The 24,183-nt window shown below is 42.6% G+C and overlaps 1 long non-coding RNA gene across 1 annotated transcript in view; it reads right to left on the bottom strand.

Annotated features, from left to right (window-relative positions):
* The window catches only part of LOC104651770 (uncharacterized), a 65,402-nt gene extending 45,677 nt beyond the window's left edge, over positions 1-19,725 (bottom strand). Inside the window, exons 1-2 of the long non-coding RNA XR_012516320.1 lie at positions 12,668-19,725; positions 10,783-10,859 (exon numbers count right to left, since the gene is read on the bottom strand). This is a non-coding gene — a long non-coding RNA (uncharacterized LOC104651770). The remainder of the gene's footprint in view (positions 1-10,782; positions 10,860-12,667) is intronic.
* Positions 19,726-24,183: the final 4,458 nt, after the last annotated feature.

Raw genomic sequence — 24,183 nt, forward strand, 5'->3', positions numbered from 1 at the left:
TTAGTGTTTTTTTTAGTGGACATGTTATAGATCTCTGTCCTCCAGAAACGGACAGATTTAGCACTTTATCCCAGTTTTATAGACACCCTGGCAATTACTGTAATGCAGACACAATGGAGCTGATCATAGCTCCCACTTAAATATGATTTACTTTATTTCACAGAGAGGTCTGTTATTACAACGACACAGGTAAATATTTGCCTTAATACCCAATATCAATTTGGCTGACCTAGCAAAAATATGACCTTGTTTCTTTAAAAAATATATTCAACCTCTCCCTTCTGTCCTTCTATAGGGTTGAGGGAAGTGAAGTATTAATGGGAATACTCATTCACTCATTTAGCAAGCAACTACTCTCTGCCAAGGACTATGCTATTATGAACAGACACTGACTATTCATTAACGAGCAGAACAGTCTAGGGTCTGTCCTCAGGGAGCTTACAATACAGCGGTGGTAGAGACAGACAGCAGAAAGAGTGAAGAGAAGGACTCTCTAGTAGAAGAAACACTGTATCTTCCCTACTCTGAATCAGAGAAGAGTTTTGAGTATTCAAGAAAATCAAAGTCCAGCATGTATCAATCAAGCAGGGTAAATGCAAAGGGAAGTTGCTTGAGATGAGGTTGAAGTTGGGTAATAGGCAGGCCACACGGGCTTTGGAACCTCTGTTAAATTTTTTTTTCCATTGTATCTCAAATGCCCTCAAAGCTTTGAACAGGGGTACAATGTGACACAATTTCCATTTTAAGAAAGTCATTCTGGCTGGATGAAGAATGGACTGGAGGGGTTAACGTAGAGATGGAGGAGTAAGAAGCCCAGGCAAGAGGTAGCAGTGACCTAGACTGGACTGGTAGGGATAGTAACGGCATGAAGTAAATAAATTCAAATATATTTGGAAGTAAAATCTTAGAGGGGTCAATATGAGGGTGATGGATGTGTCAGGGAGAGCTCCTGGTTTCTGGCATGAGTGAGTCTCCATTTTGCGCAATGGGGAAGAAAGAAGGAAGAGTCAGGAGGAGGAAGCAGAGTAAAGGTTCCCTGCTGTTGAATGCAGCTGTTGAAGACAATTGGATACATTGATCTGAAGTTCAGCAGAGCAGAAAAGGCAAGAGATGCAAATGCAGGGGTCATCTGCTTAACGTTTGTATTAGGCTATATGTACAGGACAAGGAGTTGCAGGCTTGGAAATGTGAACAAGATCAATGAAAGTTCTTGAAAGCCAAGAGGAAGTTAGACCAGAAGCCTAATATGTTTAAGAGAATACTTCTTGACATTCCTTGATCCAATCACAGACCTATATAAGAATATGGAAATGTTTGTACCTGCTCCCATTAGGCCCCTATGTCACAGTTCAAAACTGAAGCATCTCTGTGCCTCTCTCCACATCACAAGTTAACTTCATTTTCAACTTTTACTACAAGTTTCCTCTCCCACTCAACTATTTTTCAAAAGAGAATGATATTTTTATCACTGTACACATTTTACTATCTAAGCAATCTCGGATAGAGGAATGCTTCCCAAATACCAAACTGTGACAAAGTGGTGTTCACCAATCCATGGCTAAATAAGAAAACCAGAACCACAGAACATATATAATGTCAAGATAAGGTGGCCAATTATCACTTCCTGGAACAGATGCTCCATTATTTTGAAATCATGTCAATCCTACCCTTTTAGTATTAAAACACCCTTTCTTTTATGAAATAATGAAGATAGATTTCCTTTTTTTTTTTTTTTTTTTTTTTGAGATGGATTCTCACTCTGTCGCCCAGGTAAGAGTTCAGTGGCACAATTTTGGCTCACTACAACCTCTGCCTCCCAGGTTCAAGTGATTCTCCTGCCTCAGCCTCCCAAGCAACTGGGATTACAGGCAGGCATCACCATGCCTGGCTAATTTTTTGTATTTTTAGTAGAGACGGGGTTTCACCATGTTGGTCAGGCTGGTCTCAAACTCCTGAACTCAGATGATCCACCCGCCTCAGCCTCACAAAATGCTGGGATTACAGACATGAGCCATCGTGCCCAGCCAAGATTTTTTTCTAATGTCCTTACTTAACAAAATAAAAGATTAATAATCCTATGTAAAACTCTACTTTTTTCAAATTATTCAAGTCTGTGAAATCCAAAATCAGAGAATAATAATAAAAGAGAACAAAGTATCATTGAGGAGCCAAGTGCCACTTCTCAGCTAGGTTCACTCTCTAGCTGAACCACCCCCTCCCAGACACAGCCTCAGAAGTACCTGGGATTCCTGGGATTCACTTTTGTGCCTCAGCAGACCCTGCTAAATGCCATGGACATTTGGAGTTGTTTCTAGACGGTCAAAACCACAAATGTCAGGGTGCACTTTATCAGTAAAACTGAGACACTGTGCACCAGGCAAAGAAATTCCTGCACTCCACTCTAATAACTGTAAATGGGGCCCTGGCTTTTGTCTACTTATCATGCTTAGATCTTGATTTGAACAAATCAACTATAAAAAGACTGAGCTGGCAATTGAAAACACATGGCTATGGTCTGGGTATTACTTACTATTAAGGAATTGGAATTACTGTTAGTTTTTTTAGGTATATGAATGGCATTATGTTATGAAAATATTTTCTTTTTTTTGGAGACAGGGTCTTAATCAGGCTAGTGTGCAGTGACATAATCACAGCTCACTGCATTCTCAGACTCCTGGGCTCAAGCTATCTTCCCACCTCAGTCTTCCAAGTAACTAGGATTAGAAGTGTGCGTGTATTAGTCTGTTTTCATGCTGCTGATAAAGACATACCCGAGACTGGACAATTTGCAAAAGAAAGACGTTTAATGGACTCACAGTTCCATGTGACTTGGAAGGCCTCACAATCATGGCACCAGATGAGAGAAGAGAATGACAGCCAAGCAAAAGGGGCTTCCTCTTATAAAACCATCAGCTCTCATGAGACCTATTCACTACCACGAGAACAGTATAGGGGAAACCACCACCCCCATGATTCAGTTATCTCACAACACGAGGGAATTATGAGAGCTACAATTCAAGATGAGATTTGGGTGGGGACACTGTCAAACCATATCAGTGTGCCACCATACTCAGCTAATTTTATTATTTGTAGAGACATGGTCTCACTATGTTGCCCAGGCTGGTCTGCACTCCAGGGTTCCAATGATCCTCCCATCTTGGCCTCCCAAAGCACTAGGATTACAGGCATGAGCCACTACACCCAGCCAATAAAATATTATTTTCTAGATACATACACTGAAGTATTTGATATAAAATTTATGATATTTGGGGTTGCTTTAAAATATTTTAGCAAAAATAAACACAGCAAGCTGCTGAGCACTGATAGGTACATTTTACTATCTTTTTACTTTTATGTCTATTTAAAATTTTTCACAGTGAGGGGGAGGAAGGAAGGAAGGAAGGGAGGGAGGGAGGGAGGAAGGGAGAGAGGGAGGGAAAGAGGGAGGGAGGGAGGGAGGAAGGGAGAGAGGGAGGGAGAGAGGGAGGGAGGGAGGGAAGGAGGACTCTGTCCAACATCCTTATCATTTTTTTTTTTTTTTTTTGAGACGGAGTTTCGCTCTTGTTACCCAGGCTGGAGTGCAATGGCGCGATCTCGGCTCACCGCAACCTCCGCCTCCTGGGTTCAGGCAATTCTCCTGCCTCAGCCTCCTGATTAGCTGGGATTACAGGCACGTACCACCACGCCCAGCTAATTTTTTTTTTTTTTTTTTTGTATTTTCTTTAGTAGAGATGGGGTTTCACCATGTTGACCAGGATGGTCTTGATCTCTTGACCTCGTGATCCACCCACCTCGGCCTCCCAAAGTGCTGGGATTGCAGGCTTGAGCCACCGCGCCTGGCCCATTGTTATCATTTTATAATGATTTTAAATGGAAGGAAGGTAGATTAACAGGAGGAAGAAGTTTCCACTACTATTTATGAACACCTATTTTGGGTAATCTCCATGATGGTAATGCACATGATGGGAATGCACATGAAGGCACACAGTACAGTCAGGTAGGGGTTACAACCACTGTTATAGAGATGAAGAAAAGGAAACCGAGGTTACCCTACATTTCCGTTTTTTGTTTTGTTTTGAGACAGAGTCTTGCTCAGTTGCCCAAGCTGGAGTGCAGTGTCGTGATCTCAGCTCACTGCAACCACCAACTCCGGGGTTCAAGCAATTCTCCTGTCTCAGCCTCCCTAGTAGCTGGAAGTACAGGCACACGCCACCATACCTGGCTAATTTTTGTATTTTTAGCAGAGATGGTGTTTCACCATATTGATCAGGCTGGTCTGACCTCAGATGATCCACCTGCCTCTGCCTCCCAAAGTGCTGGGATTACAGGCATGAGCCACTGTGCCCATCCTAACCTACATTTCCACATAGAAAATAGAGAACAAACTAGCTAAATGGAGCTATTTGGCTGCTAAAGAAATTCATTTCAAAGCAATTAAAAACAAAAACAATTATAAATCCAAGGATAACAAAGACCCTGCAGATACCTAGGATCTGCCAGGGTTGGGGCAGCCACTTCTTCCAGGCCCTTTTGTTAACTGGACCTGACGAGAGGGGTCACTCCCAGCCATCCTAACTCTGGTCCTTTCCATTTCCCTGCCACTCGGATAAGGAAACATGAATTCTGACCTGGGACATATGAAAAGGAAAGAGAGCTCGTCCATGGTCACACCCAGAAGAGGGCAGATGAACCTGAGAAATAAAAATAAAATCCTAAGCTCTGCAACTGACTGAACAGACCCCCTCCTGGCCAAGGGGACCACAGAGAAACCTAGAAAACTGAGTTCTGAGCCCAGACTGGATGGCAAGTCAGATAGGCCTAGTTATACCTCCTCCCTTGCTTTTCTTTCCTAAGGATTAAACAGAAACTAGCCCTTGGGAAAGACTTGCTCCACACGATTTCGACCAACCTCATGACTGCCCCTCCCTTTTTGTGCTTTTGACACAACTGGCCAGCATTCCTTCTGGCCACAGAATGGTTCTGGCCAGTCTACAGAGGATGCACACTAGGGGTTTTTGTGTCCATCGCTTCACCTTTGATGTCAGAGGGCTGAAAATTCTACTCTCAGACCATGCTAACATGGCCATTTCTTGAACATACAATCTATGGAGAGGCAGGAAGTTCAATTATGCATGTGCATGTTTTTCCTTTCATAAATATTTATGACTCCTCCTACAGCTTATTAAATATGTATTTCAGCCACCTCACTCAGCACAAATTCCTGTTCCCTTTGCCCCTCCTTGAAGTATGTTTCTGGCTTCTGGCCAGAGGCTATGTTTCCCAGCCTGTCAGAATAGCCACCTCCAGACTGCAACCCTTTGTGAGAAATAAAGTTCTCCTTTCCAAATGTATAAATCTCATCATTCTGCAGCTGACAACCCCATCTGATTGGCAAGTCGCTGACAGCCTCTTTCCCCCTGCATTAAGTGGGAGGTTGGAGCATGCTAACTGAATGCTCTGCAGCGAGAGCCACAGATTCCCCAGCTTTTCCCCACATGCCTTCTATCCAGTACATCCAGGATCCCCTCTCTTTTCTTCAGAGTTCATCCCTGCTCCAAAACAGTCAATGGCTTCTGGAGGTCTATGCTTCAGCACAGTATGGTGGGTCAAAGGGCAGGCTCAGAGCCACACCATAAAGGGTCAAATCCTGGCCACTTAGGAGCTGGGTGACCTGGAACTAATTCTTAACCTCTCTTTACCTCAGCTTCCTTCTTCTCTTCAAAAATAAGATCACGGGGCTGTTGAGAACGGAATGAGTTAGTTGAAATAAAGCATTTAGAACAGAACACACTAACTTGAGCACTTAATAACATTAGCATTATTATTCCTATAACTCACCCTTACTTGGTCTCACCACAGGCAATCTATTATTGATTATTGATCCCAATGTGCAGTTAGATCCCCACATCCCTTTAATTTTGCTCTGCTTGGTGTTCTTCTGGCATGTTCTCTCTCCATTGTTTCTGCAAATTCTCCCCATGGGTCAAGGTCAAGGTGAAACCCTAACTTCTCATATTCTGATTGTTGGGGCCTCGCAACCTCCTCCTTCTACAGAGTTTAACAGTATCTACCACTACCTGAACATTTTTACGAAATGAGTGAGTCACAGCCCCATCAGGAAACAGGCAGCAACTAAAAAAGATAATCAAAGACTACTTATAAAGGAGAGGCCAGGGTTGAGGGAACCATAAAGAGATGGCAAGGCACCCAGGGACTAGCAACAGGGGAAGCAGTTATCACCCAGGCTTGAAGAGATAAGGAGAGGGAGTAGTTACTAGACACCAGTGAAAGCCATCAGAGAGGCCTCCTAAGTTGCAGACTTGACATAGAGAAACACCACTACTGCCAAACCATTTGGGAAGCGGTGAACGAATACTCCAGCCTCTATCTTTTCCATGCTCCACAGTCTCTTGCAGGCAATTCCTATTAGCCAGACCCAACTGGAGGCCAGAACCCCGGGAGAGGTCAGTCCCCTCCCCACCTACCTGGAGACACAGAAAAGGGTGGGGAATGGATATGGAGGGGTGAAGCTAGCATGAACAGGTTTGTAACAAGCTACATTTACATGGACAGGTTTGTAACAATCATCACTCCATTGGGACCTATCTTGTATTCATTCTGTGGTCTCTTATGTGCAGGCCTCTCCAAGAGTCAGCATCATGAAGTGGAAAAAAACATAAGACTGTGTAATCAGAGACCTTGGTTATGATCATTCAAACCCTGTCATCTTCTAGCTATATGACCTTAAGAAAGTAAGCCAGGCGCGGTGGCTCAGGCCTGTAATCCCAGCACTTTGGGAGGCCGAGGAGGGCAGATCACAAGGTCAAGAGATCGAGACCATCCTGGTCAACATGGTGAAACCCCGTCTCTACTAAAAATACAAAAAATTAGCTGGGTGTGGTGGTGCGTGCCTGTAATCCCAGCTACTTGGGAGGCTGAGGCAGGAGAATTGCCTGAACCCAGGAGGCGGAGGTTGCGGTGAGCCGAGATCGCGCCATTGCGCTTCAGCCTGGGTAACAAGAGCGAAACTCTGTCTCAAAAAAAAAAGAAAGTAACAATTTCCCTGAGTCTCTGATTCTCAAATTCCTTATCGGTGAGATGAGAGTAATCTAAGGTTGCTATGAGAATTAAATTAGAAAAGTAATTCCCTATTTCCTACTTCCTAACTACTTATAGTCTTCTTAACACAAAGGCTCTGGCTCAGATAATGAAAAAATAGCTCAGACGATGAAAAACAGGAATGTGCACATGCACTGATGGACAGAAATTTTCTGTGAATTCAAAGTCATACTGGGAAACTTGAGGGCTTCCTTGGCGTTTGTCTTAAGCTGGCTTGTTTAATGAGAAAAGCAGAAAGCTATCTAAGGACTTGTAGACCTTCAGAACCCTGCAAATCAGTGTGGTCCAGCAGCATCGCCAACACTTGGAAGCCTATTAGAAATGTATGCTCTGTACCTGCTACCACCAGAATCTGCATTGTAACAAGATCTCCAGGTGATCTGTACATGTGTTAAAGCCCAAAAAGTCCTGCTTTAAAACTAAAGGAACCTCAGAGTCATTTAGAATCTGGTGAAGCCACCTCATTTTATCAGGACACTGACATCCAACACTATGTAAATTGTCCAAGGACCAAGGACATGGTGGCAGATGCTGCCCGTTGACTAATTCTACAGCCTCCAACCCCTCCTCTAATGCTACTTTCCACTTCACAAGGTGAAAAAGCTAAATATCCTCCCAGTCTCTCTTGCAGTTAGAAGTGGCTACATGACAGTTCTGACCAGGGCATCTGATCAGTGGGTTTCTTAAAAATCTGCTTTCTTGGGAGTCTGAGGCAGAAGACTCACTTAAATCCGAGAGGCGGAGGTTGCAGAGAGCCGAGATCGTGCCATTGCACTCCAGCCTGGGCAAAAAGGGTGAAACTTCATCTCAAAAAAAAAAAAAAAAAAACAACTTCTGCTTTCTCAGTAAAGAAGGGCATACACAGGAACATCAACCTTCCCTGTCTGTCCTGCCTTAAAGAAAACATAGAGTCTGGAGCTGGGGTGCCCATCTGGTGGCAATAAAGCCACAAGTGTGAGGCTAAAGCAGCTACACGCTCAGGGCTATGGAAGGGCAAGACACAGGGAACCTGGTCCTGAAGGATATTGTTCAGCTGAGGCTGAGTCAAGCCAGCAATTGCCTACATTCAGCCTTCTTGTTATGGAATATACATAAATAAATCTCTCTTTATGGAAGACTCCACTTGTCAAGTTTTCTGTTACTTGAAGCCAAATTCATCCCACATAATGTCACATAGCTAGCAAGTGGCTAAGCCAGCATTAGGTCCGAGGGCCCCAGAGACTTTTCCTATGCCTCCTTTATTCATTAAGTCAGAGAAATCTTTCCAAAAAGTTTTCTATAAACATATGGAATCAAGAAGTGCTAATGTGAGAATGCATCTGTGCATGGGAAGAGAGGTGTTATATAAACTCGTGTAGTGCTGGAAATAGTATCTTGAGGGAAGATAACCAGGTTCAGTTTAGAAATTCTGCATGTATGTGTTTGCCAAACTTTTAAAAGGGAGACAATGAAGAGAGGTGAGTGTGAATAGCAGACAGATCTTCATTTCATCAAAGATTCTCCACTGGGCATTTGTGAACAATATGGAATTCGATATACAAAATTTAAATAAATGTTAGGTACAATTCCTAATTTGTGATACCACTAAACATCACGTCAATTCATCAATGTCTGCATTGTTTATTAATATAGATTGATTTACTGAGTTATTAAAAAAAAAGTGGATGTTTGTCTAACCAAAAGTTGCTATTCCCAAATTTACTTTAAAAAAAAAAAAGGTGGGGGAGGAGCCAGAATTCATTGACTCAAAGAAATCACATACAAAAAATGAAAGAAGTAGCACACCCAGAAAGTGAAAAAAACCAGCTTTCTTCCAAAAGTGGGACAGCCTGCTGGAGGAAATGCACCCTCTGACTAAGCCCAGAGAAGAGTCTGAACAGGTACAGCCATCAGGACCAGGATAGACTCACCTCCCTCTCCCTTACCATGAAGTTTTTGAAAAGCTGAAGAGATCTTGTCTGGGCTCCTGCCAAAATCATACTATCATTTTTAGGTGAATTAAATATGAGCTAGCAGACGCTGAGCACTCACAGTAATTCTGTTTCTGTAAAGCTACATTCTACAAAGCAACTTTAATCTGTGCTGCTACCTTCTTGAGCTGGCCCCATTCCCCATTTTATAGATGAGGAAATCAGGAAACTTCCTCAGGATCACAAAACAGCAAGTGGAAGGAAAAAAATTCCTAAGACCCTGTCGGATCTTACACTGCTTCTCTCTAAACTCACTGTGACACTCACCCTTATGTTGACCTGGCCAGACCTTGACATTCCCATCACTTTCCATGCCCATTTTTACCACTTATTTCTGGTCTCTGTTTAAAAGTTACTTGTTTAAGAAATCTCTGCCTCATGCCCTGCCCTAGACTGGGTGTCCTTTGATGAGCTCCTGCTATACTGTGTACCTCTTAGAACTTTCAACTGTCATTAACTAATCAACTGATTGACTGATTACATGAATTAAATGATTTGTTTATTCTGATGTTGGCCCCAATAGGTGGCCTGGTGTTATACTGTGTCTGGCGGGGTGGCAGGAGGGAGTGGTGAGGGAGCATCTTTGACCACTCAACAATCTCCATCAGCTCATCCTCATCATCATCCACTCCAAATAAACAGTTAATGTGAGAGAAGGCAAGTCATTTTACAATTTAAGATCACCTTTAAGACAAGCCTCTTTGCCATTCCCTTTCTGTCTTAAAACCAGACTGAAGTCCCAAACCCCTGTCCTGTAGAAACTTTAGAATCACTTTTTAAAGTCTTTCACTCTGATTAGGGTGAAGGTTCCATGAAAGCATGCACTATGTCTTGTTTACCCTTGAATTCCAGCACCTAACACAGTACTTAGCACACGGTAGCAACCAAGTATTTGAGTAAACGAATGAATGACTTAGGACTTCCATGTTAGTACTCTTCCACCATGCCACTCTGCCTCCTCCAAGACTGAAACCCACAGAAACTTCCACATTTGGACATTCTCTACTTCAGATCAAAGCACAGCCTTGCTGGGGTCAGGGTCAGCCTCAACATAAAACTCTTGGTCATGGTTTTAGCTCCGATGTTTCATCTCACACTCAGTGTCCTTTCAGGAGGGCAGGGCTCTCCTCTTAAGCCATTCTCAGAAGATAAGGAAAGGACCCAGACCCAACAGAGTTAACACATGAAAGACAGAACATTTGAGGGCCCAGATGTCCTTTTCTTTGTCCAGGCTCTCAACGGGTGAAATACCAACACCTTTTGTAGTCCCTTTCTCAAAATCACATGGAGATGTTAGTTTAAAGAAGCCAATTCCAGGATTCCACTCCAGACTTACAGAATCAGAATCTCTGGAGGTGATTCCAGGAATTTGTTTTTAACAAGCTCTCCACCAAGAAAAAAAAAAAAAAGCTTTTTTTAACAAGGATTGGAGCTATTTTAACAAACATCTCTGACACTGATGCCTGCTTCTCTGAAACGTCTTGACTCTCAAGTCACAGCTCAGTTTAAGATGTCCAGAGGCTGCCCATCCGTTTAGGCCATGCTAGGTAGGCCCTTGAGATAGAATAATTCCATGGAACTCAATAAGACTCCATCCAACCTGACCTTTTTTTGCTTTCTCAAATTAGAGTATAACAGTCACCACCAATGGTGAATGGCCTGGATAGCTGCCCTGCAGCCTTCCCAATCTTACCCATATCACAGTCTGGAGATTTCCGACCCTGCCAGAGGGAAAGGAGAACTCAAGGCTTGGGACCTGGTTTCTGTCACCTAAAAAAAAAAACAAAGTTCAAAGTGCAAGACTGAACGTCAGTGGCACACGAATGCAGGGGATTTTCTTTGTTTATTTTGAGAAAGAGCAGGGACACTGTGGCATCCAAATCCCAAAACCAAGAGGGAATCACAAAGCCATTTCCCTGGTGTCTTATTGCTCAAGAATCTCCCTCTCCCTTGTTGCTGGGTCCAGCCACAGCCTCCTGTTAAGGCAGAATACTCACTAAAAGTGCCCCTTGTCTGTCCAGGAAGGACCAAGGGCCAGGTCACAACAAATCCAAAATGCTCAACAGTGGATAATGGACCCTTTCATTCTTTAAAATATGGGCACATTTAGGAAATATACAACAACCAGAATACCTCCCCCCACCATCATCAAAATGCATACAGTGCTCAGGATTGTTTACATAATTTCAAGGTTACACGGACAGGTTCCCTGGAGCCCATTCATGGAACTTTGGCCATGAGGCCCATTTTAAGAATGATCATAAACACGTTGAAGAATTAAAAATCCGAAATGTCTAGAACTGTTTATCCACACCTGAGGAAATTCAAGGTGGAGGGGATGGGATGGATGAGGAAACAAGCTTGCATGTATCTTTTTACTTATGTCTTGATTGTTAATAGAAATTTGGCAGAAATATAGATATATGCAATATTTGTTTCTGGTGCTTTTATTATCTGAAGCAATTTTGTTATTTTAGGGACATTAAAAATTCATCATACAGAATTTAACAGACTCATAAAATAATCATGCTTGGTAAATTTAAAGGTATAATCTTGGAGACAATTAAATATTTACTAGTTGAATTTATTTTAAAACATTTTATATTTGTTGTAGGGTGTTGAAACTGCTAGGCTTTTTTAAAATCTAGGATTAGTTTTTTGCTGTTTTATAAGAAGCATCCCCAAACTGCAAATTCTTTCCTTAAATAAAAAACTATGTTCTTTTTTAAAAAAATCTTTTGTCTATCTCACATTCACATGTCTAGAAGGACAGGTTCTGGACACTTGTTCTGTTCCTTCCTACTCTTGAGCCTGTCCTATCTCCTGTTTGTTCTGAGTCATTAGGGCAAGTAGCAGCACAGGTATACAGGATGCTCCTATTCTCACAGTCCCTGATCAGCCATGTGCTGACTCTGTACTGATTCTCAAAAGACTAGAACCACCAGCAAAAGAGGCACTAGGTCTCTCTTCCTTTTCCTGTAAAAATGGTAGAGGCACCCTGAATGTTATAATCTTCCATCTGTACCATTTTCCATTGATCCTAAGACACACCTTATGAGTCATCAAGAGCAACACTGTTCTTTAGACGACATGACACATTGCTTTAACTACAGTTCTCCACAGTCACCCAAGCCTCTGATTGCTTTGATGTTTCTTTCATATATCCAAGATGTGCCAGCAGTTTCTGCTGTCACTCGGCTGGGCATGTGATAGTCAATCCTTCTGTGAAACTCTAACAGTTTCTTCTACTTGAGGGGTGGCTCTTACCCTCTTAGGCTCCAGAAAGCACTTCTGTTGTTACTTTGCAAAAATTATGCACTTTTGTGTTCATTTCTCCAACCATTCATATCTGCTTCACTAATATCAAATTTAAGTCCTGCTGCTTTGTTTCTATGCCTTTTTGCACACAAGGTAATTTTTCATTTTAATGTCAAATCATAGAGTAATTTTTTGAGGATCTTTTAAACAGCAATTAAACTCAATACCTACAGTGTCAACAATGCACCTAACTCAACTGACATGATGACAGCGTGAAATGCTATGACATTATTAACTACTGTATCTCCACGGAGCCTCACCTTCAGTTGATCCCCAGAGATGGCGGGATAGGGAAGATGTGCACTCTAGAATCAACTAAACAGGGTTCTCACACTGTGACCCTGTGCTCTTGTCTTGCAGTTCTGGCAGACCCGTGGTTGTAACTGAAATGAAGAGGAAAATAATTCCAACTAAGGATAATGATGAAATGAATAGTCCTTTCACTTCCTGCAACGCTCTGACTCCTTTCCATTACGTGTCTTAAAGTGAGGGACTCAGAGCTATTGTTCCTACCTACTCACCGACAGTATGTCATGTTACTTTACTACGATCTTAATGACAATATCCCACTACACCTCTTTGTCTTTCCTCAATCTGTCTCTTTTTCTCCTCTAATAGTCTGGAAAGGGAAGCAAATGACCATCTTCTATTTCATCTATCTGTACTAATACCACAACTTTGAGTTTATGGTAAGTTTCCTTCCTCTCATTTTTATCATAATTCCCCATCACTTTATTGAGTAGTAGAGAGGGCAAGAGACTATTTGTGGATGATATAACTGGGACAAAAAGAGTTGGTAGGAAAACCAACACTAGCACTCAGCCTCCCAAACTTGTGTTTCTTGTTCTCTGATTTTAATACCCCTGTGGGGAAAAGCCATTCCACAAACAGAAGAAACTCTTACTGAGATCCCCAAAAGAATCTCTCATCACAAGCTAGGCTTCTGGATGGGAAGAACGTGTTGTGGATTCCTAAAAGTTGAAGGCTGCTTATATACATTCAATTTAGTAAGTACGCATGTGAAGATTGTACACAAAGCTTGCCAGGCAAGGTACTGTCGGGAATTCAGGGAGGAAAGTCATTGCCTTATCCTCCCCTGCCTCATAATCCAGAGATGTTCTAAATTTGGGGATGGAGGAAGAGGCAGGGAGGGGGCACTTCATCTGTGAATCAGATTACATCCACAGGCCTCAGAAAGTTGTTCCATATCCCTCTCCCACAATACACACACACATGCACACACACACACACAGACACACACACACGTGCGTGCACGCGGACAAGATACTGCAAATCATTTCTTGGGATTGATACAGTTTCTGGACATTAGAGGAGTACCTCACATCTGCACCCCATAACATCAAGCCACAAAACTCACACAGATGAGCTTTTTCTCATGGTTAGTCCCACCGAAGTACAAAGAGACCTAGCCAGTCAAATAGTTTCAGGAAGAAGCAACAGTCTCCCTTGGTGTTCAGGTTTTCTTGATTAACATCTGTCAGAGAAATTCCTTGATCCTCTCCCTCAGACCTGGTGTTTTGTGAGGCCTTCTTTCCTGGCAGGGTTGATGGTGAGTATTCTCCACAACGCACAGCCAACCAGAGTACTATCTGAATAATCCATGGCCCTCCCTGAGGGGTCTGCCCACGGTATCCCTTGCTCTCTGCATACCCAACCCTGTGCTCCACTTGTCTCATTATAGCCCCTGGGCAAGACCCCCCGGGAGCCTCAGATTGCCTTCTGAGCACTCTGAAAGGAGTGCTACTTTTAAAGAGGTCAGAGGACCCCACTCTGCCAGAAAAAAATCTCTGGCCAGGGTTATGGCTGCAAGGAGTTTCTGGCATTTGTGAATTGGCAAGTGGTCAGGGAGTTTCCAGTCTTTTACTACTCTCAAAAAGCAACCCGATTTTTCATTTGAAATCAGGATGTTAAAGTGTCACTGAATCGCTGGGGACTGACATCTGGGATCAGTGCCTTGTCTTGGTGGAGTCAGAGTCTCCGTATCACTTAAGGACACAGAAATCCTGGCTTCTTTCCCACATTAACTTGTGAAAATGAATATGGAGCTTTTTTAAATCAGATTATCCATATCCTCTCTTAGAAAAGGGGACAGAGTTCAAGTTCTCGAGCCACAAACGGCCTGTTGAAACTCTGGCATTGCAGCCACTTTCTTGTGTTTGTTATTACTCTTCTCTGGATGTTAGTGTTTCAAGACTCTGCAGGGGAAGCTCAGATGTGGCCTCATTTAAAGTATTACTACTATGAATTATAATATACAGTGCTTTTTTGTTAAAAGGGCTTTCCTCTTCATTATTATTTTAACCTAATCTTCATCTGACCTCCCCAATAATTTCACAGTGTATCAGCTGGGGTCCCAGCAGGGATCAGATGGCACAATGAAAGAGTTTAATTGAAAACTGTATAAAGAAAGGACTATGTACAGAGATGGATCAGAGTCCAATCAGGAAAACAAAAACTATGCCAATTATTTTTATAAAGTGAATTAAATATAAAGAAAGGATTGGAGCTCTTTATATAAAGTATCTAAAGTAGTCAAATTCGAAGAGACAGAAAGGCGAATGGTGGTCATCAAGGGCTGGGGGATGGGAAGTGGGGAGATATTTCAAGGGTAGAGTTTCAGTTTTGTAAGATGAAAAAGTTCTGGAGATTAGATGCACAACAATGTGAAGCAATTATTTAAAACCAATGAACTGTGCACTTAAAAAGGTTAAGATGGTACATTTTATGTGTTTTTCACAATAAAAAAAAAAAAGAAAGGGGTTAGAGATCTCAATATGTGAAAGAAACACATAAAAGTAATACAGAAAAGCAACCATGAAGACCAGGTTAGCACCACTCGGGCCAGGGAACAAAGGGAGGAGTTTGGTGGTGTCACCCAGAAGCTCGGAGCAGCGCTGCAGATCTGAGCCTGAGGCCTCTGAAGAAGGGCTGCCTGTTTGTTACAGATGCTTGAGAGCAAGCACAAAGACCACCCTGAGAATGCCAGAAAAACATAGGAGGCTGCATCCCACTGCTGCTGAGGAAAGGACGGCTGCTGAGGAGACTCTACGAGGAATCACGAGCAAAGGAAGGAACAGGTCCCTGCCCCTCCCTCCAGTCTTGCAGGCTCCCTGCACCACCAAAAGCGATGTCTTTTGAAACATCACAGCCCAGTACCAAAAACAGGGCATAAAAATGGCATGGAGAAGCTGAGCAATATCAGCTTAGTGATGGGCAGGGTAAAGGGAATGGTAAAACAACCAGCAACAAAGAAAAGCAGGAAGTAATTATTAGCCCTAAGTCTGAGGGGCCAGAAGAAGGGATGATGTTACAGGAACCTTGTCAGGGCCATTAAGGGCACAGCTGTGGGAGAGGGGCTGCCCAGCAGGATCTGCAGCCATCTGCCTAAACCACAGCCAAGTAAGGAGGAAAGGGATCGAGGTAGGGGAAGAAACCCCCTGAATTCTCTCTTTTCCTACCTGCTGGTCACCATAGCTTAGGAAGGAATGTTGATGTCCTTCAATTGTACAACTGCATCTGGTGGCCTTAAAAGTATTTTATTTAATCAAAATGGAACCTACTATATGCCTTTATCTGCATCTTCATCTCCCCATCTAAGGATAACAGTGACGATAAAACTGAAATCCCTCTAAGTTATTATACTTCAATTCATTTTTTCTCAATGGTTTAGCAGTAACTTGGCATGAACAAAATTTGCTTTTATTTTAGGCATGAAAACTTGGTGATTTTTACCAAATTTACTGAAAGCCTGACATGCTGCTAAAATATTTATAATGGATTTTTACAAATACCAGGAATATAAAAAGCAGATTAAATGTTTATCACCTGCTTCTCTTGCTGATTGCTGAAAAACTGCTTTGGATTCAAGTTCTCCTCTAAAATGTGAATAATCATAATATACACTACACAGGATCATAGTAAAGATGAAATGAGAAAAAAAAAAAACAGGTGAAAGCACTGCAGAAAGTGGGGTTTTATTTTCTGTTACCTTCGGCTCTCCCTGGATCTGGGTGTTCTTTAAAGCAGGGGTCCCTGAATCCTAGGCCATGGACAGGTATCGGTCCATGGCCTACTGGAAACCAGGCCGCACATCAAGAAATGAGTGGCAAGTCAGCAAAACTTCATCTCTATTTACAGCCGCTCCCCATTGCTCGTATTACCACCTGAGTTCTGCCTTCTGTCAGATCAGCTGCAGCATTAGATTCTCATAGGAGCATGCACCCTATTGTCAACTGTGCATGTGAGGGATCCAGGCTGTGCACTCCTTAGAAGAACTGACTGCCTGATAACCTGAGGCAGTGATGCTAGTGCTGTGTAGTGGCTGCAAATACATATTAACATTGTCAGAGGGGTTTCACTGTACAGAGACTATCATAAATCAATTGCTTGCAGACTCATATCAAATCAGTGAGTGGCAAGTAACAAGCTGCCTCTGGTGGCAGGCTTTATAGCGGCAAGTGAGTCAATGTCCTTCAATTGTACAATTGCATCTGGTGGCCTTAAAAGTATGTCTGAGATGACTTCAAATCTCCATGTATTCTGGATTAAAATCAAGGTGGAATGTCCTGAGACTGCCAAAAAAGCACTGAAAAGCCTGCTTCCATTTCTGACTTTCTATCATTGTGAAGCAGGGTTTTCTGCAGTGACAGCAACCCAAATGAGATTACAAAGTAGACTGGACATAAGCAACACACTTTGAGTGTCACTATCTCCCATCACTCCCAGATGGAACCATCTAGTGGCAGCAAAACAAGCTCAGAGGTCCCACTGATTCTATGGTAAGTTGTATAATTATTTGATCTTATATTATGGTGTAATAATAATAGAAATAAAGTACACAATAAATGCACTTGATCATCTCAAAACTACCCCCAACCCTGGATCATGGAAAAATTGTCTTCTATAAAACTGGTCCCTAGTACTAAAAAGCTGGGGATCACTGCTTTAAAGCATCACCATCACAATCACCATCGTAATCACCACTACCATTAACACCACCACTATCACTATCACAGTCACCATCATAATCACTGCCATCGTCACCATATCACTACCATCATTATTACCTCCACCATCAGCACCATCATCATCATCATTATCCTCATCACTAATATTATCTTTTCTCCAGGTCCTAAATTTCTTTGCCGTTAAGGCCTTCAAAATTTTATGGAGCAAAAAACCCTCTCGGAGGGAAATGTGAGATGAGATTTGGAGTCAGAAGAGCTGTGTTAGAATGCTGGGTTTGCCATTGACTAACTGTAGGATCTTTCTGAGTTTCCAAGTTTTCTCATCTGTTAAACAGAAATACGGACCTACCTCTGTTGATTATTTTTCTTTGCCCCTCCAAATCCATTATCTGCCCTTTCTTTGCCATCCTATTTTGTATCTTGTAAGGATGACTTTTACAGACCGAATCACCTAGGCTCCCTTGTATGTGTATATGTTTGTAGGAATATTGACAGAGGGTTGGAAATATACATACCAAGCTGATGTTATCTGATTTAAGAAAGCAGCAGTGGTGGCCAGGCTCAGTGGCTCACACCTGTAATCCAGCATTTTGGGAGGCCAAGGCAGGCAGATCACCTGACGTCAGGAGTTTGAGACCAGCCTGGCCAACATGGCAAAACCCTGTCTCTACTAAAAATACAAAAAAATCAGTTGAGTGTACTGGCATGTGCTTGTAATCTCAGCTACTCAGGTGGCTGAGGCAGGAAGATCTCTTGGAGACTGAGGCAGGAAGATCTCTTGAACCTAGGGACGGAGGCTGCAGTGAGTGGAGATCATGACGTTGCACTCCAGCCTAGGCAACAGCATAAGACTCTGTCACAAAAAAGAAAAAAAGAAAGAAAAAGAAAGCAGCAGTGGTGATAATAGTAGAAACGTAAGAAAAAAAAGGGATGAGCAAAATGAAAAACATTTACATCTTAAAATACTATGCTGAGTAAAAGAATTGAACACGAAATCATAACTATGTCTGATATCATTTGCGTGAAGTTCCAGAAAATGCAAACGAATCCATAGTGACAGAAAGCAGATCAGTGATTGCCTGGGGCCAAAAATAAAATAAGAGATTAACTATAGCAGGGTAGGAGGGAACTTTCTGGGGTAATGAAAATACTTGGTATCTTGATTTTGGTAGTAGTTACGAGATGAATACATTTGCAAAAATTCAACCACTTGTACAATCATTTGTATTAGTTTATTATTATATGTAAATTATACTCAATAAAACTTGGGCTAGGAGCAGCGGCTCACACCTGTAATCCTAGCACTTTGGGAGGCTGAAGTAAAAGGACTGCTTGAGCCCAGGAGTTCAATAACAGCCTGGGCAACATAGTGAGACCCTGTTTCTACAAAAAGTTTTAAAAACTAGTTGGGTATGGTGGCGCACACCTGTAGTTCTAGCTTGCTTGTGGGGCTGGGGTGAGAGGATCGCTTGAGCCCGGGAGGTCAAGGCTGCAGTGAGCCATCATCATCATGCCCCTGCATTCCAGTCTGGAATTATTAACAAGTAAGACCAAAAAAATTCATGGCATAATATAAATGGAAGAATACATAAAATAGAATTCTAGTAGTAATATTATTGTAAATCTGTACAACCTAAATGTGCATAGAAGGACTAGAAGATATATGGACCAATGAATACATTAGCTTGGTACACAGGTGCCTGCTATTTTGTGAGCGACAAACAAAAAAGAAAACAGCTGAAGAAGGTTCCTGAAAACAGCAATGCTTACCCAGCAATGCCAAACTCACTGGTAAGGTTGCCCTTTACAGAAATAAGATATGCAAGTATTGAGAGCAACAAGGGGAAACAAAACTGTCTACAGGATCCTGGTGGGGGACTCATTTTACAATAAAAAGAGCTTTATGCAATGGACTCTTGGGTTATAATGAGGCTTAAAGGGAGAAATAGAGTGGTCTCAATGCCACTGTGGCTAAATAAGATTGCTAACCTTTCCAAATCTCAATTTCTTATTTTATAAATGAAAAGTAACAGTAGCCTTCAACTGCCAACTTTTCAAGATCCCAACTGCTACTGAGAAATACTCCCAAAGACATGGGAAGAATCATCTATTGATTCAAACACAAAAGGTGTTTGGGTCATCAACCCCGTGCTAATGGTTCAAGAAATTTAAAACAACATAATTAGCTCCCTGAATGTCTAGAACTAAGCAGAGCCCATCCTCTCTCTGTCAGACCAGTGGCCCTCATCCTAGCCCCAGAGGCATCTTCAAAACTTTTAAAAGTACAGATTCCTTGGAGTTTATGACTTAGGGCTAATGTTGAGAACCACTCTGCTAGGCACTCACCTTAGTATCTTAATGCAGTCCAAGCATTCCAACACAGTCCTCAGAGCATCTGCCATTTTCTGGCATAAAAGTTCTGTGGTATTCTTTCTGCACTATTCCAACTCCATGGCCTGAAGATTTTAAAGAAATGCAAAGCATCTTCCATTCCCAGCTGAAACTGGATACACCTGAAATTGGTAAAAGCGACAAAGACTGGATGGTATGAAACACCCTTCCATATTTCCAGGAAAAGGGCTCAATCTGAAACACAATTTTTCATATCTTCCTTTCTACTTCCTAAGCATTGGTGGTTCAGTTAAGAAATGGTGCCTGAGAAGCAGTGTTGGCACCTTAACGCAATAAAAGTCCAAGAAAATAAGACGACCTCCTGACCTGCTTTTCACACCCCCACATATGTCTGCCTTGAGATCTTGGCTTCTCAAGGCCATGAAAAATCAGCTCTTCATTCATCTTTTTTTAAAGTTTATTTTCTGCTTCCTGTGTACAAGCCCTGTTCTAGGCACTGGGGACACAGTAGTGAGCAAAACACATGAAGCTCCTTCTATTTTTGGCTTACAGTCCAGTTAAGAGAGACAAGTAAAAAACAACAAAAAGGTAGTGTCAAATTATGACTTCAACGCAAGAACTTAAAAATATGTTGTTAAAAAGTGTGAAGGGGCCGGGTACAGTGACTCATGCCTATAATCCCAGCACTTTGGGAGGCTAAGGTGGGCGGATCATAAGATCAGGAGTTCAAGACCAGGCTGGCCAAAATGGTGAAACCTTGTCTCTACTAAAAATACAAAAAAAAATTAGCTGAGCATGGTGGTGGGTACCTGTAGTCCTAGCTCCTTGGGAGGCTGAGGCAGGAGAATCGCTTGAACCTGGGAGGAGGAGGTTGCAGTGAGCCAAGATCATGCCACTGCACTCCAGCATGGGCAACAGAATGAGATTCCGTCTCAAAAAAAAGAAAAAACGGTGAAGGACAGAGTCACAGAACAGTCAAACACACTGCAGAAGCAGAGAGCTGAATGGTGGTTGTCAGGGCCCGGCGGGATGGGATAGGGATGTTGCTGTTCAACAGGTATAAAGTTTCAGTTATGTGAGATAAGAAGGTTCTGGGGATCTGTGGTACAATATTGTGTCCATGATAAACAATACTGTATTATACAGTTAAAAACTTGTTAAGAGGGTAGGTTTCACATTAAATTTCTTACCACAATGAAAAAGATATTAAATAAATTAAAAAATGAAGAGCATGAAGCAGGGCATGGGAGTAGGTAGGGAGATGAGGAGTCGTCAAGGGGGGGCCTTCCTTCCTTCCCTTTACTTCTGCCTCAGAAGGTAACATCTGAGCTGAGCTCAAGGAGAAGAAAGAACTGGCATGAAGAGAGCCCACAGAAGGAGGAATGTGACAGCTGAAGCCTAAAAGGAAGCAGAAGACACTCAAAAGGGACTATGTGCAAAAGGGCAGGCAGAGCTTAATGAAACTAGCTACCCAGGGCTACCCAAAGTGGGGGGAATCATGATCACCCTTGGCCTGCAGGGACAAAGTAAGGAGTGGCTACCACAAGATGGAGAGGACCCCTGATAGGAGCTGTGGACTTTGGTAAAGGGATACAACCATCCTCAGGTGACTAGCCAGCAAGGAAGGAGCAGGGGTGGGGGTGAGTAAATGCCCTGAATAAGCATCTCCTCCCTACTCTCTCTGATCTCCTACTAGTGCTTCCCATTGGCCAATTCCAAAAGGAAGTCAGGAAGCAAGAGTGTTCATCGATGCAATTCATACCATCAGCCTACTGGCACACAGAACAAGATGAGAAAGAAGATTGGGTCTAGAAGGGCAAATGGAAGGCATCAGCATAAACACCAAGTGCAAAAGCTTGAGATAGGAAATGGCACAGCCTGTTCAAGGAGTAGAGGGGCTACTGCACAGGAGCTCTTTAGACAAGGTATAGGATGTAACAGTAGATAGGACCCAGATCATGTGGGGCCCTGTACGCCATAGTGAGGTGCTGGTATTTAATTCTGTGTCCAACAGGAAGTTGTTTAGAAGGATGGGATAGGAGATGGAATCGGACCTCACTTTTAAAGATCACTTTTCCTGCTGTGTGAGTGTGTACTATAGTCATGGTAAGGGTGGAGGCAGGAGGCAACTGGTGCAGCAGGGGTGCAAGTAACTCATCCCAGAACTCACATGTACAGAGAAATGAGACCTGCTTTGCCTAGGTCTGATCTATTCTGGCTCGCTAACTCCTATGCACTACAGAAAAACAAAAGAGCAGGGGATAACCTTAAGATCAATGCAATTATTTAAATCTTTCTTTCAGGTAAAATTCGGCCTCTTTGGTTAAACATACTTAGTCTCTAGATTTCAGCACCATCACTGGGCCCCAGGCCAGTACTGCGGAGAGAGAAATGTACATGACCTCGCAGGTTTTGGGGAAACGGTCCTCAAAACCATGCAGGGTCTTTTGACTCCCCAGCAATGTGCCTGTTCCCCTTGTCATTAGCACTCAATGGTGTCATTAGGGGTTATGGCTGAGGCTGCTGCTGGCAGGCATCTTGGTCTATGCTCCTTCTCAGCTCTGCTAGACCTGATGACTCCTTGTATGACAACCTCATTCATCTCAGCTTTCATAGGCATCGCAAACCTCTCTGAGTCTCTGTAAGTCCCCTATCTCAACAGGACTATGCAGGCCTTGTCAGCTCTCAATTCTGCATTCACGCCTTGGGAGAACAGGGAAAGCCTTGGAGATGCAAATTAGACCATCACTCTCCCTGACCACATCTCTGAATTTATTTCATGTGGTTACCCTGTAGGTTTGCCAGGAAGGTCCCTCAAGGAGCTTCCAGGTGACATCTTTCCAGTGCCCCAGGCTGGAAGCAAGGAAGGAACCTCTCTGCCCCATTTTTATTTAGGAATTTAACAGACTTCTCATTGTCCAAGATTGAGACCAGAAGGAAGATCAGAGTCCTGAACTCACCATCTATCTCCTCTGATCCCCTTCTCTCTTTCTTCTCCAAAACTCTATTCAGGCCGGAATGCAGGCTTCATTATCATAGCCGTCAACTTCTGAACAAACCGCAGCCCCATTACTGATGAATAGAATAAACATTCTATTAATATATGTTACGGTAGAAATTTATAGTCTAATTTTCCAGGCCTAGTCCTTGCTACAAAAATGAAAAATAAAAACATTTATAAAATTCTTTCTCTCCCTACATGGACTAGTTTTTAAGCCGTCTTTCCACAGAACCATATTTTTGGATGTCTTAGCTCTTCCTTTCAGTTGGCATTCATTTATCTCATCTCAGAGGCAGACATATTCAAGAAAAAGAAAAGCACACGAAATTGTTTCAAACCATGGCCATCATTACCCCTGCTAAGAAGCTACCCTAATGTCCTAGGTGAGAAATAACCATAGCTTGATACCTGTTGGCAGTGGAGTAGAGGGCAGGAGATGTAAGTAAAAGGAAGCAGGATGAGGAAATATTTTGGAGGTAGAACAGAACTGGCTGATGGGTTATACAATAGGGGTAAAGAAAGCTGAGGAACCAAAAAAGACTCGTAAGTCAGTAACAGACAACTGGTTGTCCATTTTTACAGAAATGGGGAATCCTGGGGAAGAAACTGGTGTGTGGTGGGAAAAGTTAGGAATTCTGTTTGACCTGTTAAATTGAAATTCCAATGAGATATCCAAGTAACATGAAATAGGCCACTCAGATGAGAAGTAAGAGATGAGGATAAAAATTTGGGAATCAGCAGCATACAGACGGTGCAGAAAGCCCAGTGTACAGTACGAAGAAAGGCTCCGTCTGTGCATGAAAGGCACCGGGGCAGAAAGCCTCCACAGGCCAGCCCATGTCGGGCCAAAGAAGAAGAAACCCCAACCACTCCCAAACCTCCCTCAAGCCAAGCTCTCAGATTCAGCATAACATTTAAGATCCAGAATCAGGCACCACAAACCTATCTTGAATTTAGCAATAACCAGAAAGGAGAGAGAAAATGTCTATGTTTAAACTAGGTCATCATTATTGTACAGGGTTTTGTTCCAAAGAAAGTTAGAAGTATTTATTTGGGACCAGTCATCACGGAGAAAACTCCCTGTGAAGCAGGAGACCAACAAGAAACAACATTTTCTAATAGTTTGGACGGTTCTATTAACAAAGGATCTTGTGATATAGCAACTTTTTAGCCTAGAAGCCACCTGGAGGGTTGGTTCTCTAACCAAATTAAACTATGGTTTATTTTCTGGCCATGTTCTCTAACATTTTTGTTGCTGGTAGGAACAGGGAGAAAAGAACTCAGGCCTCTCTACCTTTACGGGGGAAAAAGGGCCAGAGCAGGGAGCTTGAGGAGGAGTGAAAGAAATACTATTCCCAAGGAAACAGCCCCACCTGCTGAAACAAATTTCCATCTGGGTTGGGGAGGTAAGGGGGTAAGATTTGAGTTTTTTCAG

Source organism: Saimiri boliviensis, chromosome 2 (assembly GCF_048565385.1).
Source record: "Saimiri boliviensis isolate mSaiBol1 chromosome 2, mSaiBol1.pri, whole genome shotgun sequence".
Lineage (NCBI taxonomy): Eukaryota > Metazoa > Chordata > Mammalia > Primates > Cebidae > Saimiri > Saimiri boliviensis.